Here is a 27366-nt window from a genome sequence, read left to right as displayed (position 1 = left end):
TCACATGCCTATGGGAGGGAAATAGTTGCAATATTCACATGCCTATGGGAGGGAAATAGTTGCCATATTCACATGCCTATGGGAGGGAAATAGTTGCAATATTCACATGCCTATGGGAGGGAAATAGTTGCAATATTCACATGCCTATGGGAGGGTAATTGTTGCCATATTCACCGCCCTATGGGAGGATAATCCTTGCCATAGTCACCGGCCTATGGGAGGGTAATCCTTGCCATAGTCACCGGCCTATGGGAGGGTAATTGTTGCCACATTCACATGCTTATGGGAAGTTAATCGTTACCATATTCACTGGCCTACGGGAGGGTAATTGTTGCCATATTCACATGCCTATGGGAGGGTAATTGTTGCCATATTCACATGCCTATGGGAGGGTAATTGTTGCCATATTCACATGCCTATGGGAGGGTAATCATTGCCATATTCGAATGCCTGTGGAAGAGCTTTGACATGTCTATAAACCTGCATTGAATATGATATGCAGCATATCCAGGTATGCCAGTTTGCTGAAGACTATCAATGACTATTTCATGTCAGGCTAAAGCTAGTCTATACTTGTCTTATTTAATAGGCTGGATACAGTATTTAAATCACTAAAAACCTCAGATTGGACTTATGTCTATAAAAATGTAGGGCACTCTAAAAGATGTTTGATGCATTCATCAAGCATTAATCAGGACTGTGCATTCTGTCACCAGTTGAGCTTTGGTAGAAGCGCTGAGGGAGTGGTGGCGATTGGCGTTCACACATAGCTTCATACTGAATCAAGCAAAACAAAGCTAGTAGTAGCAGCAATGTTCTGAACTTTCTGCTGAAAACTACTGGTCAGAAACAAGTGGTGCAAGTTACTAAAAGTATCAATATCACTGAGTCGATTTTCCGTTAAAAAATATAAATCTACACAGCATACACATACTGCATGGCGTGATTACCACTGGTCAAATATGTAGCACTCTGACAACACAACCTATGGGTAGTCCTGCAAAGACATTTACACTGTAAGGGCGACGTACTGAAGCTATCAACAGAAATGAAATTCAGTCTAGGCCACTGTCACGCTACAATGCTGTTAATTTGCTAAAAGAGCCTGATTGCTTTGAGTGAGGCCAGCACAAGGCAATGGTTCACGTCCATGAACTGCTATGTATTCCTTCTTTGGTGACAGCTATGTTAGACTGAAATGTTCGGAGTGGATCGTCACTGATTTCAGTGTCAAGCTGTGGCCTCAATTCTGTGTGGTGTGATTTTCTTTTCAACACAACAGGGTTTAAATTAGGACACACCAATCATCCATCTTACCTGACCCTCAATCATACTGATAACAGAGGGCAAGTCAGCGATGCAGAGAACGGGAAGCTTGTTGTGTTCTTCCATTGTATTCTCCTGCACTGTATTTATTTGGTAGGGAACCTGCTATATTCATTTTGTATATATTTGTGGTATATTTGCCTTATCTTTTGGTAAATGATGAAAACCGCTTATGGTGTGAAGATGGAAATGTAACTGTCAGTCTATGGACCTTTTTTTTCCACACATTCTCATGAAGAAAGGGAATGTGAAGCTCACTGGTCTGGTTTCATTCAGGCCATCTGGAGATAAGTTTTTAATTTAAATATCCAGAGGTCTCACGCTGGCAGAATATTTTCAGTTTATCTTTAGCAGCTTTGTGCGATGTGCTCAATACCCGATAGATGAGCATCAGCAGGAGCTGAGTTATGCGTATGAATAATGTTTTACTGAAACTACAATTTCTAAAATGACACAGGAAAACAATTCTGGTTTCTGTAGTGTATTTTATAGCTTGAAAGCCCTTATTTGGATCAGAAGGCTTGGAATTCTGACACTAGGACAGCCTGTCACTTCCCTGCTGGGTTCACAGCAAACCATTCCAGGGGCTCAGCGTGACATTGATGCTGGCATAGTCTGGCCAATAGCTCGCTCGTCTTTAGACTCTGGTGCAAGGTGATCACAATGTAATGTAACCCTTGATAATCAAACCTGGGGACATCTGAAATGGAGCAACTCAACTACCCCTGCTTAATACAGGCCAAAATGAACTCTTCAAAGCATTTTTAAAGCCAGTGTGTGTTTGAAACATTGCATCGCCATTATGTCTCACTGCACTGGGTGTGTGCAGATAAGTACTGTATATATATATATATATATTTTTCCCATTTTAGAGTTTCATTGTTTTATTTTTTCCGTTTTAAGTTTGCACACTTTAAACAAGAAAGGTTTTATTTATTTTTTAATGATTTATAGTAATCACAGATAATATAATTCAAAATGGCCATGCTGCTCAGCCTGGAAAGCATGTTGACCTTCCAAATGACAAAGTACCTGAACCTTGTGTAATACAGATCAGACATGGCAATAACGGAGCTGCTTACTGGCGGTTTGAGGAGGACGCTCACTCCCTCCTGTCTCAGTCTTTCACCAGTGTTTTGAATAAAAGGATATTGCTGGCCAGACATGTATACATCTTTATTCAGTTTTCTTATATTATTGATTTTGAAAAAAAAAAAACTGAAGTGATGAGGGGCTTGATTCACTAAACTGTGATAACTCATATAACGGCCGTTTTTGCACTCATTTTCGCGTTTGCACGCGATCGCGAATTTTCACGTGCAGTCATTTTTGCGCGCAAATTCGCATTTGCGCACAAAAACATGGAATTGTATGCGCAAATTCATGCAATTGTACGCGCAAATTTATGCAATTGTACGCGCAAATGTGAAAATGCACGCAAAAACGGACGTGATCTGAATTATCACGGTTTAGTGAATCAAGCCCGAGGTGTTTTAGGTTAGTTTTACACCTAAGGAAAGCGTTGTGGTGCGATGCGCCGCCTCCATTGCATCGCACCTCAGTGTCAAAAACTAGATTCATATGACCCTGCGGCAGAGTGTGCCAACAGGGTCATATGCATAGCGCTGCCCCCCCCCACACGCAGCTCGCACGCCCCATGTACGCTCCTCGCCCAGTGATGTACTCCCTGTTGGACAGGAAGTACGTCACTGGGATTCCCGGCTTCCCCATCGCATTTGCATCGTTGCGCGCACATGCACCGCACTACCACCGCCAACAAATTTTACATTTCTGCCTCACCAATTGACTTACATGCATTTCGCTGCCACTACGTTGCTGAAGAAGTTGCACAGTAACGTACTGTTGACTTTGCGCAACATAATGCAATGGGGTAAGTGTACTAGGCCCCGTAGACTTTCATTGCTGTTGCGTTATCCTGTGTGCAGAGAGCGTATTGCAACGCCTAGTGTAAAAGGGGCCTAAATGTGGTGTCCAGTCAAAAGTGGCATCACAGTATTCTACTGTGCCTATTATAATGCTCCCTTAACTATTTGGTATTTATTATTGTCGCCTCCATAAAGAAAGCTCATCTCTGACCCGATGATTATGTGACTGTTGCAACAAGTTACATGACAACCATGGCCAGAGGGGAGTCCAGGGTGACAATAAAAGTACGAGTGGATGAGTGGGTGCCCTGCAATATATAAAGATGCGGGGTAGGGTAGGAATCTTCCACTTCCATATTTTGTACTGAACATTGGACGGAAAGCCTGTTGTTTTCTGGGCTGGAGATCATCAGGCTAAGTGGGCAGAGAGGCATCATTGCCAGCTGATATTTTGCAAGTTCCCAGGCATGTATGTCAGGTACAGATGGAAAAGATTAGAGATGATTAGTATAGTCTTCATAAATTCTTACTGATCGGAAACCGATTGAGTAATAGTGACTGATGTACCACCCTGTTGCACTCAGTTGTCAGCAGATTTCAGCAGAAACGTGACTGAGAATTGATTGGTCTGCTGCTCTAGCTAGAATTGCACTGCACAAAAGCAGTACAGAGCTGTGCATCTGTCACCCCCCCCCCCCCTCCAATCATGACTCCCTCTGCCCTATTTGACAAAAATGTACTGCTGAACCTATTTCACAAATGTACAGCTTGTGCCGATCATCATCTTTTCCATTGATATACAGCCTAAAATTGATTAGAAGCTAATTGAATGTGTTGTGGTAAGTACAGTGACACAGCAATAGTGGAGGCAGAGGGTGTGACTGCACCAGGGCCCCTGGAACAGAGGGGACCATTAGAGGCCCTCTTTCATCCATCTTATTAGCTTTCTATTGGTGCTATGCTAGTAATGAACACCTCTATACATGTGGTGAATAGTGGTAATCTTTTACAAACAGTTTCCTTACTATGATTAGACACTGCAGATGTCCTGCGTAGGTTTTGAGGCCTGATAGCAATGAAGTTCTTGGTGCCCGATGTAAAACTCGCACTGGGACCCCAAGCTCCTTAGTTAGGCCGCTGGGTAAGATTGATCATTGAATCTGCTTAAAAATGTATCTGCCATCCTACTGTAATTCTGTATACATACCATGGAATTTTCCCATCAGATCGAAGGATCGAGCGATAATTTCCAGCATGTCCGATCTGCTTCCGATCAAGAAAGGGGCCGATTTTATGCAGTACTGATCTCAAAATTGATCCCTCTCTTGATCAGAAACAGATTAGACATGCTGGAAATTATCGATTAATCCGAGTATCTGACAGGAAAATTGCATGGTGTATATACAGATTTTCTACACCAAAGATTATTAGGAGGTCCTTGTTTACCAGAAACTTTTTCACTGCTTAGAATTATTTTAAGATCACTTCAAAGTGTGGATTATTTGGAAGCACTGCTATTATCATGGGACTGTCCACATAGCTACAGAGAATAACGCAGTGGAAGCACTGATGCTGTAATAGAATTCCAGCTAAGATATAAGAAATGAACCTGTGGGGAAAGGTTTATCTTCAGAATGCCATTGCTCCCTGATGATCCTCTTCACTGATCCAAAACCAGCCATCTGTAGTAAACCGTTGAAGCAAGAGATAAACAAATTGTCAGCTTTCAATTTGCAAAAAATTTGTCATGAAAATGGGAACATTTGCCTTCCCATGCACTATTACCAAGCATTGCAATCAATGGGGAAAGTGAGCTATTACCAAGCAGTGAATTCAATGGAGAGAGTAAACTTGAATGAGTTCTTGGTTGATTCATTTAACTTTTTGAGTGTTTTTAATGCCTGTTTTATCTCACATTTTCAAAATGTTTGCTGACATAAGGCCTGATGCACTATATGTCAGTAAAGTTGCATTGCGCAGGAAGCTCCATTACTTTCCTATGTATCCTTTGTATGGAAGAGGAGGTATACGCCACCTGTCTTGGTAAAGGACCTGGCTTCTTTTCATTTGTGGTAAAGACATTCCTGTCTACAGGATACATAGGCACACACACACACACGCACTCACTCACTCAATTTTTAGGTCAGATGCACAAACTGACATCTGCATCAGATGTGCTGTGGTGTGTACCGCATTTGCATGATTAATCTGTCTGGAAACAGCTGACTACTCATTTTACGTGCACTGTAACTAATAGGAATCCCCTAATGATTAGGACTGATGTATACTGTAGTATTCTTCTTTCCTCAGTGTATTACATACCTTTTTACACCTACTATAATAGTAATGTAAAATAAAAATACTGTAATTTAAAGTAATAGTTATGTGTATAGTAATGTAGTAATATTTACCCCTTTCTTGTTTGCCCTTTGCTGCATATTTTAAATTAAAATAAAGTAAAAAAAACAGCATTATTTGAAAGGGACAACAGTTTTTAGATGACAAATGATTACTTTTGTATTTAGGGAACAAAGTTATGTACAGAACAGTAATATCCAACAACCATACATTACATCTATATTAGTTATGTGAAAAAGTAAATGCCCTGGTAAAACTAATGAATGGTTTAGTTACACTATCTGCTAAAATGATTTAGTTGTTGGATTGTTTCAGGCATCTTTACTTTGTTTCATAACCTGGTTATTTCAGGTCTACAACAAATCAGCTAATTTGGGCACGAATCGTTCCTGATCATTTTGGTACTGCCATTGGCTCCAATTCAAATTGTTGCCATGGCGGTAATTTGGACATGAGATAATTAGCTGAAGGTTAAATATTAGGAGTAGGTGGAGTTATAATTAGGCGTAGGTGGGGGGTTAGTGTTACACGTAGGTAGGGGAGAACTTGTGAGAGATAGGTTAGGGTTAAGTTATAGTGGAATATTGGTTAATTTACTAACATTCTTCTAAAGGTAAAAGTAAATAGTAGAATACCAGTAAATTCACCAGGTAGAAAAGACAAAGTCTTGTAAAAGTAATACCTTTTAATGGCTAATAAAGTTAAATTATGCACGCTTTCAGGGATCTAGTCCCCTTCTTCAGGCATATTTTAGTAAATTCACCAAATTTCTACTAACGGTAAATTTAGATATTGGAATATTTGTAATGACCTGTGAATTTGTGCACATTTTAACTTGCAGTTTTTTGTAATGTAGGCAGTCTTCCATGATATTAGCGCTGTATATAGGCCAATCCAAATCTTAACATTGTTTTGTTGTCAGTATGCAGATGAAGACTTACTTTGGGTTTTGGATCCTGGTCATGTTGCTCTTACTAGCTGTGCTTCTGGATATATTTCCAGATATTCTCTGTAAGCATTAATTGATACAGTGTCAAATTAACTTTGTCAATGCATTATTCCTAGTTTAGAGGCAGCAAAGTATCCCAACAACATTATGTTCCTACCACTTACTTGTGAATTGTTGGTAATTGACCCATGTTGTTTAAAGAATTCCCTTCCATGCAGTCTGAAGAAGTTGAAAAGGGTGCAACTTGCACCTTGTTTAAAAGGGTGCCCACTACAATAGTGGGTGCCGGAGCCACACGCTATGTGGATTGCAAGTACAAATAGCGGGTGCAAAGTGCTCTCTATTTGTAACTGAAATCCACATAGTGGGCGGTCCCGTCACCCACTATTATAGCAAGCACAGATGTCGGGGTTAAGGTTAGGCACCAACCACCAGATTTAGGGATCAGGCACCAAGAGGCAGGGTGTTACGATTTAGGCTCCATCATGGGAAGGTTAAGGGTTAAGCACCATCAGACAGAGCAGTTGAAAAGGGCGCAACTCGCACCATGTATGAAAGGGCGCCTGTTATAATAGCGGGGTTGGGCCGTTATGTGGTTTGCAGCTACAGATAGCGGGCTTATATTTTACTATATGAATGTAGTAGAATATTGGTAAATGTACCAATATTCTACTACCACTATTCTCTGCCCTTTTAACTATCATGGGACCACCTAACGCCGATGGGCGTGGCTGCGACGGCAGCCCCAGGACTGTCTAACGCCGATGGGCGTCAAGTCCTGGGGCTGGGATTTGCAGGAGATTGCCACAGGCTGTGCGCACATCTCCTGCTCGGGGGCCGAGCTCCACCCCACATTCAGTCTCCGAGCAGCAATTTCTGCTCGGGTGACTGTTAGATGGCGAAACTGCCATCTTTTCACTAAGTACAGCGCTGCGATCAGCAGCAGCGCTGTACTGGGGACAGCCGTGTGGCATGGCTGTCCCCCGGGGGGACAAGAGAGCAATCGGCTCTCATAGGCAGAAGCCTATGACAGCCGATCACCAGGATTGGCCGGCTGGGGGGAGGGAGGGGTTTAAAAAAAGAAAAAAAGTAAAAATTAACACAAAAACACACAAATATTTATTTAAAAATAAACAACTGGGGGGCGATCAGACGCCACCAACAGAGAGCTCTGTTGGTGGGGGTAAAGGGGGGGGATCACTCGTGTGCTGTGTTGTGCGGCCCTGCAGCGTGGCCTTAAAGCTGCAGTGACCATTTTATTAAAAATGTGCCTGGTCTTTAGGGGGGTTTACCCCTGTGGTCCTCAAGTGGTTAACCACAAACAGATGCCTTTTTAAAATGTATGCATGCAGCTTGCTAGCTCAGGTTTAAGAGTTAAAAGCAAGAAGAGGAAAGATAAAGCTATAGAAGCAAAGAGGTATAAATATAAGGATAGTCACTAAAGTAAAGGTATTAAAGTGAGAGTGGAGGCCTTTAGGGGAGAGCGGGGATGAGCCAAAGCATCTTTCCTTTTTCTTGATAGATAAAAGAAAATAAACTACAGGTGTTCAGTGTGTATGTGAAACATAGAAAGTTAAATCAGGTAGAGGCCTTGTGGTGCCATACACAAAGCACTATTACTCTGCCGTGCAAATTTCCCCGTTAGCTACATTGCTTGAGTGTACTGCTTGACCCCTGTGGGTTTCTACTGAGGCAGCAGAATGTAACCCCATTGTGGTGAATTATCTAATTTGTGTAGCCCTGAAATACAGATGTACAATCTCCAACACTGTTTTCCAGCATTTCCTCAAAATAGGGGATAGTGTAAAATCTTTCGATATATGCTTACATCCTCTCATGTATATCCTCTCTTAGCCCCTTAACTTTGATTCTGGGTCACTCGGAGTTCATTTAGGACATTAATATCTATAATCTCCTCACTTTTTAGGGTGTCATATTCCAGATTCTGAAGTTTACCTTTATCTCCAATGATAAACACTTGATATGATTTGTTGACAGGGAAAAGGAATCCCTACTGTCCTTAACTAGATTTGAAAACTGATGCCACGAGAGCTCCTGTGCAGTGAAGTCATCATATGCCTTTATTGTAAATTCTCCCTTAGTCGCTTTGCAAGAAGTTGAAAAGCCAAGCTATGTTGCTGGGTGGGAGGAAGAATCTGAAGCTATCTTACATGAAGAGGTGTTCAGTCTTGTTCATAGGGATATATCAATTCCTGAGAGTTCAGTCTAACTAAAAAGTGTGTGCCTACTAATGAATCCAGACAAGAAGACTTACAAATTTTCTTCTTGACAAAAAGTTACTTGTTTCTGAGGATGCCCTTCTAAAGACACATTATTGCATATATGGTAGGATTACCCAAAGGTTAATTGATTCTGAATGAGGGTTTATCAGTTTTTTTAGACGTAGCTTGGAGGTGCTATGAGTGCATGGGACAACAATATAAAGTGATTAGGTATTTATAGCTGTAAAGCTTAGAGCAACAAGTTCCTGCAGAAGGAAGGTGTAAGTTAGCACAAATCGAGGTATACAACTTTCATTAAGGCTTACTATCAAAAGGGTTTACACTGAGCTGTTGTGAAGGCAGTCCATTATACTGTTATATTCTCATTGTTTGTGTATCTCACTCTGGAGTACACAAGTGCAACTTTTCCGCCCAGCTATTATTATTATTATTATTATTATTATTATTATTATTTATTGTATTTATAAAGCGCCAACATATTACTATCATCCAAACTTGTCTGTTGGACAATAGGTTGGGCACGTGGCAAACAACTAGATGAGCGACTGATTAGAGATTGTTGCCCGATCCAACCCGCAGACCTTCTGACCAACTATCTTGCATGTTGGCCCCATGTGGAGAAGTGTGTTTGGCGGTGCCTGAAAATTAACACTTTTGCAGGGTTCTTTTGCTGCGGAGACGGTTAAGGTAAGTCATGGGAGGGCAGGGTTAAGGTTAGCCATGGGGGGTGGGAGGGTTAAGGGTTAGCCATTAGGGGGATGGTGGTCACGGTTATCCGTGGGGGGAGGGTTAACGATAGGCATCGGTAGTAGGAAAGTTCAGTGTGAGAATAGGCTTAGGTTTAGCTGTAGAAAAATATTGGTATTTCATACCAATATTTTACTATTTTTTTTCTACTTTAATAGTAAAGGATCTGTAAATTTACCAATATTCTTCTATTGGCGCCCCTTTTTTGATGTACGCTCTCTGGCTACCTGTAGATGTCTTCCCTTCTCTAATTGATATCATACTCAATAGTTCATTACATAAGACTATTTTTCATTAATCTGCCAAGCAGCAGTTTTTTTGTATTGTACAAAGTCACATGCAATTTTTTGCTAAAAACTCAATACATCCTTACAGAAGTAAACATGAAAACAGAGCTGTGCTTTACATTTATTATTATAACATGACCCAACATCATATAGTCCGAGTAAAGATTTCCAAACTGATCTGCCAGACTTTGGCCACAAGAGAAGAGTTTTTGTCTTACTTTCATATCATAATATAAAATAGCAGGCTTAGTTAGATTAACGTGCTATAACAGCAACTCACAAATCTTTGGATTGTAAAGTTAGATATGGTGCAATTTGAAAATTGTTCGCTTGTAAGAAACATGCTTTCCGAGAATCTGCTTTAAATTCCCAGCACATGCAGGTAAGCAGAATGAATCACCAGTTATCTGATGTGCCTCTGACCATTCATTAAATCTTCTTTGTGCAGAGGGCAGTGACAGGTCACCATAGGGCAAGCATTCAGCTGAGAACCTGTCACATCTTATTGATCTGCCTGTTATTTGTTTCAGTTCCGTTTGACATTGTTTCCATATATTCAGGATTGCTGCAGTCTGAGAACAGTGGAGCCAATGTCTTCAGCATGTAGGCAGAGTACTATAAGCCTTCCCCAGTCCATTAACGCAGAATTAAATGCTAGTATGTCCGGCAGCTAAATGCTTCCAATGATAAATATTTCTCACATTTAACATAAACACTTTGGGCTCACATAAGTGTCCATTATTTTTTTGTCGTTGTTAAGCATTGAAGTCAGTACGTGTGACTGAGTGAAGACTATATTAACAAGATATGTCTGTGTGCTCTAAAGAGAAATAAAGAATTTTCTGTATGGTCAATATAAAACTGTAGACAACAGGATACAAGTGAAGTAATAAGAATGTTCATATTATTATCAGTCATCTTGTGCAGTAATCAGGCTTGTGTCCACAGTTCTCTAATCTGTCCCTCGAGGCCTACCAACATATGGCTAGGCTTTACAGGAATCAGTGTGCTGCAGTGTACAGTGATGGGGGGGGGGGGGGTGGAGGCACCGGCACCCAAAGTGTGATGGAACAAAAAATAATAAAAGGGGGGAAGTGTCTTTACCACTCCAGATGGAAGAACCTAAACCACAGGGTTAATGTAAAAAGAATAAATTATTTATTCAGCACGATTAAAAGGACAACACGTTTCACGGGTCTCAGCCCGCTTCTTCAGGTCAATACAAGTGCCTTTAAAATATGGTCACAAGCATGGATGCCATTTTTTTCTACACGGACAAACCTACCATGAAACCACCTGAGTCACCTGAGTGTGATTCAGGCAGCAAAATCTAGGCCCCGGCATTTGGACAAACCGTTTGGGCCACCTGGCGACTGCCTCCACTCTTCCACTTACCTTCATTGCACACACTCTACCCTCCACATCCACACATCCCTTAATCCCCGTCTTCATTCGACCAATGGCACCTGCTGCCCTTCCCTACAACATCATAGCACATGCTATGGTGAAACCCCATCAACCATGAGAAATCACCATGGCTAGTGACATCTGATAGGTCACGGCTACTGATCAAATGCAGTGATTGGCCAAATGAAGGTGCCGTAGTCCTGCCCCCGAGACCTTTGACACAAGTTAGAAAAAGGAGCAGCAAGCGTCTGTGATTGGCCTCCAAATTTGCTTTGCAGCAAAAAGTGTAGAACCGGTGCTGCTTCTACACATCAGAACACTGGAAAGTAGTAACTTTTGGAACGGGTGGCTTACCAGTGGAAGAAAGGTTATATCTTTATTGTCACTTCCATTACAAATCACCCATTGTGGCATGAAACATTCTCATTTACTTACTATGCTACCAAGTATTTATATGTTTTTTAATTAGTTTGGTTTATCTGCAAAGTGAAATGTGTTGATTTTTTTTTTTTTTAACTTCAATAAAAGTTTTTGTGGTAAACTATTTTGTTGGCTACATTACCTTTATAGAAATAATGCAATAATGCAAACCCAGTGCAGTTCTATGATGCGTTAGCCAACAGTGATGCCCTCAGTTCAAATGCAGTGAATATCCATTAGGTTTGTATAAACTCACATTTAATCTCTTTACTCCAGTTTCCATCAAAGCATGATTTCTGACTGTCAATGATTCTAAAGTATATGTGCCTTAAATTGCATTTATTATTATTATTTATTGTATTTATAATGCGCCAACATATTACACAGCTCCGGACAATAAATATGTATAATGATACAAGAATGACAGACGTAACAAAGTTATACAACATAGAACAACAAGATACATGATCCTGCGATTATTGGCTGGTTAGGTAGGCCCAGTAATACAAGTACCAGGCTTTCATAGGAAATGAGCACATGATAATGTAGACTACACTAGAGAAGGGAGGACCTTGCCAGAGGCTTACAATCTAAAGGGGGGGGGGGGCACTGGGTAGTGCTGTGGAATATTCAGTAGAGAGTTACTGTGTGGTAGGGAGTGGGTACACCTTCTTAAAGTCTTAATGAGGTGCGTTTTGAGGGCTTGCTCAAATGTGTTGAAGAAGGGAGCCAATCTGATGGGCAGTGGAAGGGAGTTCCAGAGGGTGGGAGCGGCTCTACTTGATCTAATATGGTATTATCCTTGATCACCTTTGAATTCATATAGAATGTGTATTGCACTGAATTAACTGTCTATAAATGTTAAATAGTAATAAAAATTGAACAATAATAATAATCACATTGTTAAGTAAAATGTTATGGAGCTTACATTTCACCTAACAATGTGTTTATTAATAAAGCACTATATAAACTATATTTTACAGTAAGTATATTTACTAAGCATTACCTTTAGGCGCCTTATTGACCTGAAAATGTAGTCCTGAGCTATAAAACGCATTGTCTGTCTTTTTGTGCCATATTTGAAAGTCTAAAACCCTGACCAGTTGATTTATGTGAATGTTAGCAAGCACTTACTGTACCTTCTTTTTAAACTGTTTTTGATTACCCCAGATAAATTGTCTTTGTTAACCAAGGGCAACAATGGTTAATTTGCATATATTCAGCAGTGATGCACTGGGAGACATCTCGGAGCTCACTACAACCTGAATTATCGCAAATTCTTTCTGTTTTAACCTCCTGCCGACCCGATGGGCATGGCCACGGCAGGGCCAGCTAATACAGGAGATCACGCGCAGGCTGCGCGCACATCTCCTGCTTGGGGGGCGGAGCTCCGCCCCGCCTTCAGTCTCCGCCGCTCGGGAGACTGTTAGACGGCGTGATCGCTGTCTATTTACATCTGCGATCGGCGGCAGCACTGTACTGATACGGCTGTCCCCATGGGACACTGGAGAGCGATCGGCTCTCATAGGCAGAAGCCTATGACAGCCAATCGCCATGATTGGCCAGCTGTGGGGAAGGAGGGAGGGGAAATATTTAAAGAAACAGTGGTTTTTGTAAAAAAAAAACAATTGTAAAAATATTTGTATAAAAAAAAAAAATAAACATGGGGGAGCGATCAGACCCCAGCAACAGAGAGCTCTGTTGGTGGGGAGAAAAGGGGAGGAGTGAGGGAATCACTTGTGTGCTGTGTTTTGCGGCCCTGCAGTGTGTCCTTAAAGCTGCAGTGGCCTATTTTACTAAAAATGGCCTGGTCACTAGGGGGGGTTTCGCACTGTGGTCCTCAAGAGGTTAAGAAAGCAAATTTTTGTTAACCAAAGCTTGAAATGACATTCCTTGTGTGCTTTGGTAGGCTGAAAAGGCATTTTGTAGGTGAGATAAGGCATCCTCTGAGAAATGTTTATTGAGTTGGGACCACTGATGCTAGATGGAACTCCATATTTGTGTCACATGATTCTGCATTGTGCAGCCTCCTGTATTGTATTTTAGGCTGAAACGTGCTTACAAAGAGGGTGTTGCTGTGGCTGTGGCATATAATGGTCAGTATTATAATAGACAAAAATGCAGGGTCATTTAAGTCCCAATTCTGACAAGCAAAGAGAATTGGCTATTGTGTAGCCTGGTGCAGAAGATGAATAACAAATCAACATTTTTAAAAAATACAGACTTATTTAAAATATGTTTGTAGCTTGCATCTAATTCACATACTGTATTGCAAAAGTAGACCTCATTACTTAGTGTGAAAACCATCTCTATATGAACAGCAGCATATAATGATTTGATTTGAGGTTTTTCTGGACATCAGAATATGTATTGGCTGTATTTTCAGGTGTGAATAGCCAGATGTGTACAGATTCAGACTGCAGACAGCCACTCTTCAGCTGGGTACATGGTTGTCAATTACTTCTGTGTCTCCCTAGTGTCACTCCGCCATAGTGTCTAGCGCAGAGCGTTAAATATATTATGCAATCCACATTGAAGAGTGCGGTGATTGACAGCTCTGCCTCTGATGGGAAATGTGCTCATTCATATGTGTAGAGTCCATTTTCTTCTGCTGTGATTGTCTTTGTGTGACATAAATATCCTTCTTTCTCTTTGCTAACAGGGACCAAGCATTCTCAGAGCAGCAGATTTGTGATTACATATGGGATTATTTAATAAGGCCAGGAACATTGTGCAAAGTGCTGTAGCTCGTAGCAATCAGATGTCTTTCATTATGACTTCTATGCAGCAATGGTGACAGTTTTAACACTTTGAATATTATTATAGCATTTGTCACTGTTTTTATAATTTTGTATTTAGTTTTTTTGTGTGCAATATTGTCTTTTAAGAGCATCATAGATTCTGGCCCTTTGGCACTAATGTAATGTAAGATAAATCACTTGCATTTTTCACTGAGAAAATAAAGATCCTGATTGGTCACTGTGACCGCACAGACCAAATGTCTTTATGGAATGCTTGGTTCATGAAGGACATCTACTGTGAATCTACTATGAGAGAACTATTTATTATCCATTAGACCTGGCTTTCCAAGATTGAATTCTTCCGAGTTACTCATGTGACTGAAATTATGTTTAAATAGGTACATATTCCTGTTTTAGCTTGACCATTCATTTGGGCTAGCAAAAGATAAATATAAAAAGGCTGATAAATCTACCAAATTGATCATATAAAATGTGCTGCAATAGGGCTCAAATGTAAAAATTTAAAGTAACTACTGCACCGAACTTCCTTTGGGCATGAGGGCATGAAAGGGGGGCACAGAAAACCGGTTTACACATGCACGACGAAGCACAACTTGGACAGAAGACCGAGCCATCCACCGGGGACAGGAGCAGTCCGGGGAGGCCACGAGGGACCAAGTGGCCTCAAGGAGGCTGGAGAAACCCCAGGTGAGTATAACACCTGACATGACTTTTGTCTCAGGTGCACCTTAAGTTTAGCATCTTCTGTTTAAAGGGACACTTAAGCCAGAAAAAAAAAGTTTTACTCACCTGGGGCGTTGCGGCCTGCAATAGCGCTAATTGCAGTCACGAATGCGGAAAAAGCTACGCATGGCCAGTCCTGACGGGCCTGTCGGCAAAAACGAAACTAGCTGGCAGCGAGGGACCAGAGGATTAGTGAGTGGCTGCGAGGGCAAAGGACTGCTGCAGGGGGCTGGTAGAAGCCCCAGGTGAGTAAAACCCTTTTTTCTTTTCTGACTTAAGGTTCACTTTAAAGTAACTTTTCAGCACTATGTAGTTGAAAAACTACTAAAAATAATAATAACGGCTCAAATATATACATCCTATAATATGTCTAGAGGAAATTAAATATTTCCTGATGCTCAATAAAGAATATTCCTTGCCTGACTCCAAATTAAACTCATACAATCAGTGGATTTGGTCTCAACCAATCCTTATTTCAAAAAATTGAATCCACCAAGAGACTCTCCACCTCTTCCTAACACAATTTAATAGATTTAAAGGTACAGCCACTCTTTATCAGTCACTGAAAAATAAACCCAAAAAGTCCAGTTGGTTTATCTGTGTCTGGGAAAAGGGATTTAAATTGATATTTTGATATCCAACAAAGGGAAAAAGCTATAGATGCATAGCTACGATTGTCTCACTATGTAAATCATAGGGAACTATTCCCTTAAAACACCTAACACCTAGGAAATTATCCCTAATTCATTCATCCCATGCAGACAGATGTTGGAGGAACTGTTGGAAATGGGCAGCATATTACACATCTGGTGGGACTGTACTTTCATCAAAATAGTATGGGCTTGATGTTTCCAAATAATCTATAATTCTGTCCCTAGCTTTATATAATCTTGGCCTAGAAAAGATCCCTCCTCATTAAAGGAATCGTATAACAAATAACATTGGAAAAATCTATCCTGACATACTATGTCTGAAATAATGTCCTTGCTTTACCTTGAATTTCAAATTCGCGTTAACTTTTGCCAAATCAACAGAACAAACTATAAAAATTCTTAAAACTTGGGGTTAATACAGCCTAGATCTTTTTTTTTTTTTTTTTTTTTTCCTTTTTTTTTTAAACTCAGCCGGTATGTGACCCAGATATGACCATGTGACAGCTGTGAAGCCATCATACGTGGGTCTCAGGTCTGCATCATAGTTTGATTTTCTTTCCTCTCCTCCCCCCCTCCCTCACTCCATCATCACTACAATATATCAAATATTCCACCAGTGGCTCAGGTCAAACTAATTATAGTAAGAAAGAGAAAAAAGAAAGTAAGAAAAAACAAAAAAAACACAAACACCAGCAAAAAACAAACTCCACCTACCCATCTTAACATTAAGTGGTTAATATCCCTTTCCGACCACCCACTTATTTTATGGGCATGCCCTCCATGCATGAGCCATCAGGGCCGGACCAAGCCAATGGAGGGGACAGGCCTCATGCACAAACAGGTCACATATCTAAGCTGAGAAGCAAAGCAATTACCGTACTCTTATTTCACCTTTCATACACATTCATATAAGTGCCTTCTATACTTCAACATATATCCATGCATCTGCACATTCATCCATCCATTTATCCTTACAATTTCAGTTGGTAATATAGTGGTTATTTGGTTCTTTTCTCCTCATCCCCTCCACTTCAAATACTTAACTACATATTATATGTTACTTATTTTTTCCCATGCAATTTTCCATTCCTCCATTTGTTTGTTGGTGCCAGCATCTTCTACACTGCCCTCGCCACCTTGCAAAAAATCTGACATCATCCATATCCACTCTTCCATACTGGGAGCTTCGGGGTTCTTCCAGGATTTTGCTATAAGTTTCCTGGCCACAATTGCTGCAGGGATTACTAGTTTATTTGCATGTCTAAAGCGGTCAGGTTCCATGCAACTCAACAGAGCGGTACTGGGATGAAAAGGGGAAGGAAGTTTAATGAAATCTCCTATCTCTCTCCAAAAGTTCTGTATAACCGGGCACGACCACCACATATGCATATATGAACCAAACGCGGTAAGACATCTCCAACAGTTCCCATTTCCGCCTTTAAATTTAGCCATCTTAGAGGGTGTGAAGTACCATCTCGTCATGAGTTTATAATTAACAAGTTGAAATGAGGTATAGCTGGGGGTCCAAATTTCCTGGAATACTGCTCCCCAATCCAAGTTTTGGATATGATTTAGGTCTTGTTCCCAGCTTCTACAGAACTTAGGTAGAGGATCAGTTTGACAACTGTCAAGAAAAAAATATAAATTTGCTGTCATTCCCTTCCCCACCCTCGAATGAAGAAAACACTTTTCATAAATATTTATGGTTTTACTTATATTATCCTTATGTTTGGAAAGGTAGCTCCTGACCTGGAAGCTCCACAGCCCATTATCCATTCTGACCATGTTATAGATCTCCCTCAATGTGGAATCTCTGTGGCCAACCAAGTCTAGGATTCTAACATCTCGATGGAGCCCACATTCCTTGAGCCACCCTGAAGTTAAGCCAGGTTGAAAATCTGGGTTATTGCGTAGAGTGGTTAGTAATGATATTTTATTGCTCTTTGACATAGATCTTATAACTTCCATGTGGGTTTTAATTGCAGGTGCTAATAATGGATGGCTGATAGAAGGGAGGAGTTTTGCTACCGTGTGGGGGTGCCATGAATCCAACATATCGTAATTAAACAGACTTCTTTCATATGTTGTCCAGAATCTCTTCGGGTCGCATATCCTGAGATCTAAGATTCTTTGCAATTGGAAACATTGGGCATATCGTTTAATATTTGGTGCCCCCATTCCTCCCAATTTCTTATGCCTGCTTATTATCTTATATGAAATTCTGCGGTTTGGTGTTCTCCATATGAAATTTTGAAATATATTGTTCCAGACATTATACCAATTCCTTTGGATGTTTATTGGCAAATTTTGTACTGTAAATATTATTTTAGGAAGAATTTTTATTTTTATAAAGTTGATTTTCCCAATTGTATTAAATTGGGCATTTTTCATTTTACTCAGTATCTTCTCACAATCTTTTTGCACTGGTGTATAATTATGTTTGAATAGATCATTGAAATCACTACATAAGTTGATACCGAGATATTTAATATGAGAATTGGTATAATGAATGCCATACCTTAGTTGTAGGGTACTCAATATTTCGGCGGGACTTTTTATGTTTAATACTGTAGTTTTAGAATTGTTTACTTTATAGTTCGAGTATTTGGAAAATTCAGTTATTATTTTATTTGCATCTTCGAAAGAGGTCAGGGGATTGGTTAATGTCAAAAGAAGGTCGTCCGCGTATGCTAGTAGTTTACTTTCATAGTTACCTATATGCCACCCAGATATCTCCCTGTCAGAATGGATCATGCGTATTAACACTTCTATGCCTAAATTGAATATTAGCGGGGAGATTGGACATCCCTGCCTCACGCCGTTCCCCAAAGGGAAGGAGTGTGTCAAGGTACCGTTGATTTTTACTCTGGCTGTTTGGTTTAAATATAGATTTTTGATTCGTTTGATAAAGATGGGACCGATACCATAGTGTTCTAAAGTTGTGTAGATAAATGGTCTTGAAATACGGTCAAACGCCTTTTCAGCGTCAATGGCCGCTAAGATGGCATCTTCATTACGAATTTTTGCGTTATATATAAAGTTTATTGCTGAAGAAATATTGTCCGATAGTCTGCCCGATTTTCTAAAACCCATCTGCTCCTTCCCCAGTAGCTGATCTAACACCTTTTCCAGTCTTAATGTTAGAATTTTTGAATATATTTTAACATCAATATTAATTACCGAAATGGGACGATAGTTGCTACACTGTAGGGGATCTTTACCTTCTTTATGTATTAGGGTGATTGTGGCCTGATTTGATTCTCTAGAAAAGGTCTCACTTTCATCCAGATTATTAATCATTAAACAATAGTCAGGTGCTATCTCCTCTATGAATGCTTTATAGAACTCCGAGGTGAAGCCGTCGGGGCCCGGACTCTTACCGATTTTAAGCAAATTTACTGCCTCTTTAAACTCTATTTCTGTTACCGGGGCATCCAGCGTATCTTTATTCTCGACTGTAATTTTTGGTAAATTTACTTGTGTAAGATACCTGTTCATATTATCAACTGGCATTTCCTGCTTTATAGTATATAGCTCTGCATAATATTTCCCAAATACTTGTCCTATTTCTTGCGTGCTGTAGCTTAATTGACCGGAATTATTCTGTATTTTTTCTATGAATTGGGCTGTTGTCTTTTTTTTTGATAGCTTGGCCATACATTTTCCTGGTTTGTTACAGTTTATGACAAAATCTTTTTATTTTCTTTACTACATTTTTCATTTAATATTTTATTTATCCTATGCCTAATTGAATTAACTTTCAAAAAATTAAAAAAAAAAAAAAATACAGCCTAGATCAACAGACAATACAAGATATCTTGGATCTTAGAACTTTGGGTAATGCGGCCTAGATCAAGAGACAATACAAGATATCTTGGATCTTATGCTGGGATTACACGGTACGTTTTTTGCTAAGAATCGTTCCGATAGATGCCTTCGATGATAAAATTCCGACATGTCCGATGTTCTGCTGGATTCGATTCTGCTCGATTTCTTATAGAAGTCAATGGAAAAAAGATAAGGAAAAAGAGTGGAAGATAAGAGAATCGAGCAGAAAATTGAATGGCTTATAGATCGCACGTCGAATCGAACGCAAAAAATGTACCGTGTAGTCCCAGCATAAGAATGGATATCAATATATGAGAGTACAAATACGATTGTGTAACATACTGCCTTGTCTTGGTGCCATTTAGGTGAATTTGGGTCTGTAGACTGTGCTTTCACACAGGCTTTTACGTAATCTGGTATAGAAAACTCATATGGCTATTATTTCTAATTTTTTTGGTCCCAGTTTGAGGGCTGTTATACTTTAATTTTATTTTCAAATTTTATTAGTTTTTATAGCACTTGTAATTATCACAATGTCGATTCCAAGCTCTACAAAGGCTAGCCAGTAAATCCACTGTATTAGCCATTACTCTGTTTTGGTATTATGTTTCTTTTTTCCGTCTTTATCTATCTATATTATTCCAAAAAATGTGGATGGATTTAAGCTGTTATTTTAATATGCTGGTATGTCTGATTGTTTTCCGCAGTAAATTTTTTTTTTAAACTAAAGAAAAAGTAGGTGAAAAAGTCCTGCTAAAAGTATTCTTTCTCAGCGAGCTATCAATTTTATTGATAGGGTGTGAAAATGCCACCTTGAAGAAAACTTAGGAGAAAAAGTAATTTGAACAAGGACCCACGTGTTTTACAATGTTTCCCAGTTCACCACAGTTAGTGTGAATGAGTGATTATTAAACATAAAACAAAGATAAAATAAACCTGTAGCTGAAAATCGTTTGGATCCTAAAGAGGTTTCCCCTTAACCACTCCTAAGCAGAGGGGATTCAGAGGGAATTCAGAGCTGAACCCCCCCCCCCCCCCCCTGACCTCGCCAAGATATCCTTGTCGGCACTTGAAGTCTAAGCGCCGCTGCTGTGTCTGCGCAGGAGCCCAGATGTAAATATTGTAGCCGGCTTCTCCTCCAGACTGCCAATCCTGGATCGTGTAGTCAGAGGAAGACAGGAAAGCCTCATTAGTATCCAAAGGCTTCCCCCTCCCGAGGTAAGTACCACCCAGGGGCTATTTTTTCCGTTATAGGTTTATTTAAAAGTGAATGGTCAGTTTCTTCCCCTCTGCGCAAGATATTTAATATCAGGCGCAGAAAAAGTATAAACATTGTTTTCTGTGGCCAGAAATTACTGTTGCATAACCACAGTAAAGCTCAAAAAATCCATGCAGGGGTCAGAGCATGCTAATGTGGAGGGAGGGGTCTGATCTGGGCCTGTGCCAGGCTGCAGCAACACCTTTGACTCTTTCCTTCCATCAATGACCTGTCAGCAGGCATCTTCATATGGGACACAGGCAACAATAAAAGCCACACACGTTTCTAACCCGTTTCTGAACCTTTCAAAATTTTCCTTGCCATTGAGCATTAACCTTATCAAAGACTTCCATACATTTTTTTATTGCCTAATGGGAAAACGTATTTCATTTTTTTTATTTGTCTAAACTTAACCTAAATAATAATCTTGTAAGCAACCTACTTGAAAGTTTAATTATATTTTTTTCCCCAATTTTTAACATTTGGAAACCATAATGCAAAACCACAAACTGACAGCTTGCTTACAGACTGACATGACCTTTCCTTGCAGCCAATGCAGCAATATAGAACCTGTATGCTGGTTTGTTGAATCAGATACCTGCACACTTTACTTCCATTGCTGTGGCTCCCATAGAGTCTTAGCTGGCTTTATTACAGTAAGTGACAGGATACAATCAGATGTGGCTAGACTCATGCAAAAGATATGAACCTGCTAGAAAGTCAAAAGCGGGATAAGGCTGTATGTGGATAGGAGAAGGCTGTATGTGTACAGTCATGTTATGCCTCTCAATGCCTTTTTTTTGCTCTCTGTACGTATACAGAATGTATTTAAAAGAACAACAAACATGAAATCCTATATATTAAAATATCAGTAAACATGAAATCATATGTATTTAAAATATCAATAAACATGAAATCAAGGTATTTCTAGTTATATGAATGCTGTGCAAAACAGAGTGGCCTCCAGCAGCTACAGTGAGTAGGAGAACAATGTGCTCAGGGGTCAGTCTTTAGGTGACATCAGGGGACATACGATACATATGCTAGATTCTCGACCTGAGGTTGTCTTCAGCTGAGTGTAATCTAATCTGTGTTCATAGCTTAAACAGGAACTGTAATGAAAATAACATAACAAATAAAATGCTTACTGTTTACAATATTCATTTAGAGATTATTTAATCAGTGTTTGCCTATTGTAAAATATTTCCTCTCCCTGATTTACATACTGAAATGTATCACTGGTGGTGATATCTTTGGTTCTGCCAGGTGATGTGTACGGAATGTTCGTTACTGAGAGTTCTATGCACAGAGAGAGATATTGCTTGCTTGGCAGTTGGAAAAAGCCATTAGTTCACATAATGCAACGAGGTTCACAGATAGCAAATTGTCATGACCTTGGTCATGATATCACACTGTGGGAGGGGTTTCACCACAATATCAGCCATACAGGATCGCCTAATGATCTATTCGAGGAAAGGTAAAGGTTTCTCGTGGTAAAGCGTGTATCGGCTACTGATTTGGTTGAAATTCAATCCTGGGTTAAAGTTCCTCTTTGAAGTGATAAGGGGTAGATACAGAGGGCTTGGGGTAGAGGGTGTGTGTGTAAGGGGATGTTATACTGTAAAGGATGGGAGTATGTGATTCATGCACACCTAATTGGAAGCAGTGGTAGTTAAGTAGTCAATTACATTTTAAGCTTGCTTGAAAAAGTGAGTTTTGTAGCTATATTTGGACATTACCAAAGATGGAGAGCATTGAACTAATTTAGTGAGAAATCAATGGATGCGGGAGTGGGAAGAGGGAACTAGAGTAGACGAGAGAAGGGGGTCATTAGCAGAGCGTAGGCTGCATGTAGGATGGAATCTGGGAATGAGTGTACAGATGTATAGGGCAGCCAGATTGGAGAGAACTTTGTGAGTCAGAAGCTTAAACACTATATATTCTTATCAAACATATAATCCAGCACTTTGTGCCCATTACATCTTTTCAGTTTGCCATCAGGAGGTTGGCTGGCTTATGTGATTATGATAAATGTTATATTAGTATAATTTGTTTTTTAATAACTTAAAGCCCAATTCCAGGATTTTTTTTTTATTATAATTTTAGTTGTTCAAAGTGCGGTTTACCTCATTTCCAGTCCCTAGAGCCTCCACAGAGCTTTGTGGCTTTAAAGTGGCCCTCCGGTGTAAAAATAAAACCCATACTATTAGCACAGGTAGCAGAAGTTATAACAGAGTAGCAGGAAAAAATTCTAAAAACTGACCACTTGTGCCATAACATCCAGGTTTTGATGGTTAGCTACACCCCTTTATGAAACACTGCCATGGCAGTTTTCTGCCTTTTCAAAGACTGCTAAAAGACTGTTTCATCAGTGGGTAGAAGGTGCCTCATAGTGTGGCTTGAAAGGTATTCTGCTTCTACCTGAGCCACTGAGCCAGCCTATCTCAGAGAGAAGCGGTGAAGAGAGCTCAGTACCATCCACAGTATGTTGCATTCCAGAGCTGCCACAATACTTCCCTGTCCGAAAATTAATAAAAAAAAAAAGATATGTACCTAAGTATCCTGGGCCTATAGAGCCTTCCTATTCCTCTCCTAGGTCCATTACTCCTGCGCTGGCTCCCCCGTTAGCAGTCTCTGACCCATGAGTCGGAGACTGCTCTCTGCCGCTGCGGGTGGGCTTCAGAAGTCAGGAGCGCTCAGGCTCCCGAAGACGGGTCACTCCATACTGGGCACGCACAAGTGCCCTCTCTTGCGCACTCGCGCAGTACAGAGCCACCCGTTTATGGGAGCACTTGGGCTCCCGAAGACTTCTGAAGCCTCCTGCAGTGGTAAATTTAAATGGAGGATCCTGCAGGGGAATGATGGGATGAAGAGAGGAACGGGAAGGCTCTCTAAGACCCAGAGCTTTCCTCCCCTTAGGTAAGTATGTGATTTTTTTTATTAAATAAGGCTTCAGACTCACTTTAATAAATAAGTCAGCTGTTGTTGCATTGGGTAAAAAGAAGAGGGGAGACATAGTAAGTGTCCTTCTGACTCTTTTACATTTGCAATTTACAGCAGAGGTCCAATCCTACCTCATAAAGTACAAGTGTCCCTGAATCCCATGTCCGTGTGTCAGTGCTTTTGCGCTACTGCGCATGTCCTGCACTGACACAACCGTTAAAACAGGACGCAAGGGCCAGGAGGCGGGCCGCCTTGTCGACCGGTTGGGAGTGTGCGTGCGTGCTGCGGTTGTGTGCTCGCTCGGCGACAGACCTAGAGCCCATTTTTAAACGGGCTTAGGTCACTAGTTTAATATAAAACCAATGGTTTCAGGGTCAGGTGGGGCCAGTAATAAAAACTTCTCACTCTTCCCCACCCTAAAAAAATGTTTTATATATTTTTTTTTCTGTTTCTTGAAGCAGTGAAGGAAGATAGAAACACGGGGCAAAAATAAATACGCAAATAGTTTCTAACGCCTTTCAAACTTAACCAAAATACAAATATTTTTTTCTGGAGCTTGATTTTATTTCAGCACAGAAGTGAAGGTTTCTTTCAGAATCTTATTCTTCCATTCTTTTTGGTATTTCAAGCTGGTCTCCTATTTTTTTTTCTTTTTAAGAAGGCACACAGTATCCTCAGCCAGTCAAGGAGGATTGCAGGAGTAAATAATGTTTCATTTTTGGTAATAACATGCAATTTCTCTTTATTCTGAATACCGTAGCTTTTTTTGTATTATAGCAGTGTCTGATCTGTAAGCTGATGGGGAGTAAAAGTAGGTACTTAAGTGGCTTAAAAGAGGATGAGCATGTAAATTTTACACACAAGTATATTGATGTTGAATGATAGTCCGTAATAGACAGATGGGTTAGAAGGAGGGGCTGTGGCAGTCAGCAGAACTGCAGAATCTGTTGCTGTATTTACTGTATATTGTGCAGGCATGCAGCCTGGTAGTGTCAAAAGGAAATAAGAAAGTCTAAAATTTTTAATCCTGTGAATGGTACAATAGGAAAAGAGACAGACAAGACACATAACATTTATAGCGTACTTTACTCCTGGCGGACTCAAAATGCTTCAGGGGTGCAGCCACTTAGGTTGCGCTCCACAGGCAACCTGGATCTTTGGGAACCTTTGCCCAAACTCTCCTTCCTGTTTTACCTACTGGTTTGAGCCAGGATTCGAACCCTGGTCAAAGGCTCAAATCCTTTATCAAAGGCAACAGGCTATCCAGCTGATCCATATATTTCATGAATGTTTGCATTTAAAGGCCATGTGAAAGGATTTATTAATGTGCTACTTAAATCACCCTGATATTAAAGAGACTCTGTAACAAAATGTTCAGCCTTATTTCTTCTATCCTATAAGTTTCTATACCTGTTCTAATGTGGTCTGTCTTACTGCAGCCTTTCCTAGTTGCACAGTGGCTGTATTATCTCTGTTATATAATCTAATCTTCTTTCCTCTGACGGCTTTGTCGGGCTCAGGCACTCAGGCAGGAATGTGCTGGTCTGCTTGTGATAGGATAGAAGCTATACACACCCTCTCCACGCCCCGTGCAGGCTCTGTGTGAGTCACAGACTGAGCTCCTCTCAGCCTATCACACTCTGGTTAGCAGCCATGTCTTTTGTCTGTAAACTAAAACTGGCAATTACAAGCCAGGATTGCAGCAGGGAGTGGCAGAAACAGCACAGAGGGGCCCAGGAGAACATAATTAATAGAATGGTATGCTTTTTATTGTAAGAATTTTAGAGCACAGATTCTCTTTAAAAGATATACAGCACATCAAAATGTCTTAAAATGACATTTTGTCTCCAACTAGTCAGAAACACATTCTTGTGCTTTACAGGTAAATTACATTTATAAATTAGAAGGAAATAAATTGGTTCAAGGCATCCCTGCCAGACTAGATACAAACCTGTATTTGCATACCCACTTGGTGTATTACCATAAAAGCCACTTTAACAGAGATCTGAAAATGTAGACCTCTTCATGCATTGTTGTTAAGAACCTGGTGTATTGAAAATTAACACATGTAACCAATTCTACCTCTACCAGTGTTTTCAGTAAACATACCCTATTGTCTTTGCTGTTTGTCCTATTGTTACAAATAACTCACATGTTCACTCCAGTTCAATCTGGTTTCCCTCCCCATCATCAGTGTATATAAGATCAATTTGTAAATAAAGACTTCAGAAGCATTTTCACCAAACTTAAAGGAGTTAACAGGAGAAAAATAAGAAAATAAGTGCTATTTACCCAGGGCTTCCTCCAGCTCCAAGCTCCCAGCATGTTTCTCGCTGCAGCTCTGCAGTCAGCCGTTCGCCGCAGCTCCGTCCCGGTCCCCAGCGATGACGTCAGGCCGACCTCCAGGTCGGCCTGTACTGCGCCTGCGTGAGCGGTGCTGTCAATCACCGCAACATGGACTGGAGTGGACTGGGCAATCACTGCTTGCGCAGGTGCAGTACAGGCCTGACGTCATCGCCGGGGACCGGGGCGGAGCTGCGGCGAATGGCTGACTGCAGAGCTGCAGCGAGGGACATGCTGGGAGCTTGGGGCTGGAGGAAGCCCCGGGTAAGTAGCACTTATTTTCTTATTTTTCTCCCGATAACTCCTTTAAGTGTAGTGTGATTATTGCATCTCCCAGCTGGAGAGAGACTTTTCACTAAAAGAACCAGTGAGCTGAATCCATAGGTCTGACTGCTGCTAAAGTGATCTTGCAGCCACCTCAGAAGGGACCGAGTTATCGCCGTGTTTTGGACTGTGGTTTTTTTAATGCCTATTTTGGGGAATTCCACCTTGTTGATAAAATGCTGATATTTTTAGTGCGACTTTATGTAGCTTGGACACGAGATGAATAAAATCCAGTAGCTGATGATTTTGATTAGTCCATTTCCAATGCTGCCTAAATATGCATGGCATTTACATAAAATGTGCAGAATTTCAAAATTATTAGCATCTCATTGTCCATTTCTTTGGGGATTAAATCTTAGTTTGGAATTCAGCATGGTTACTCCAATGGTAGCCATTAATGATACCTTTTTTCTTATCCAATCTTGCCATCACTATGTAATATAAGGGACTGCTTAAATTATCCATTCAATATATTCATTCAATTTACTCTTATACTACATAGATTTGGTAAAATTGGCTGAAAATGATTGGATCATTAGTGGCCATCATAAGCAGCATTCTATTAGCCAACCCAAACACCTGTCCCCTCCCCTCAGGGAGGAGCTTAGAGGGGTACCAGCTGTTTTTCACTAGCTAATTACCTGATACTGCCCACTTCTTCTCTGCTGCTACAGATTGGCTAACACTGCAGCTACGCAGAATCCCACGTTTAATTCTAGCTAATTCCTCCCTGTTTCATGTATAACACAACATTTACCCTTCCCATATCTTTCCTGTATGTTTATTAAAAAAAAACAGTTAACATAGCAGTGAGAAATAGCTTTTTATTGCAGACAAAGCAGAAGCATAAGAGCTATATAAGTATTTTATAAAGACACTGGGGAAGTTGTGGAATGGGTAAATACTTTA

At 40.4% G+C, this 27366-nt stretch overlaps 1 protein-coding gene and 1 long non-coding RNA gene across 6 annotated transcripts in view; both read left to right on the top strand.

Annotated features, from left to right (window-relative positions):
* Window positions 1-27366, top strand: part of KLF12 (KLF transcription factor 12) — a 252077-nt gene that overhangs the window by 95739 nt on the left and 128972 nt on the right. The gene's annotated exons all lie outside the window — the stretch shown is intronic.
* LOC137544168 (uncharacterized) lies at window positions 16230-17841 on the top strand. Its single transcript, XR_011025755.1, has 2 exons — window positions 16230-16293; window positions 17747-17841. It is a non-coding gene; the product is annotated as an uncharacterized lncRNA (long non-coding RNA).

This window comes from Hyperolius riggenbachi, chromosome 2 (genome assembly GCF_040937935.1).
Source record: "Hyperolius riggenbachi isolate aHypRig1 chromosome 2, aHypRig1.pri, whole genome shotgun sequence".
NCBI classification, from domain to species: Eukaryota; Metazoa; Chordata; class Amphibia; order Anura; family Hyperoliidae; genus Hyperolius; species Hyperolius riggenbachi.
This window is presented reverse-complemented; position numbering and strand designations above follow the sequence as displayed.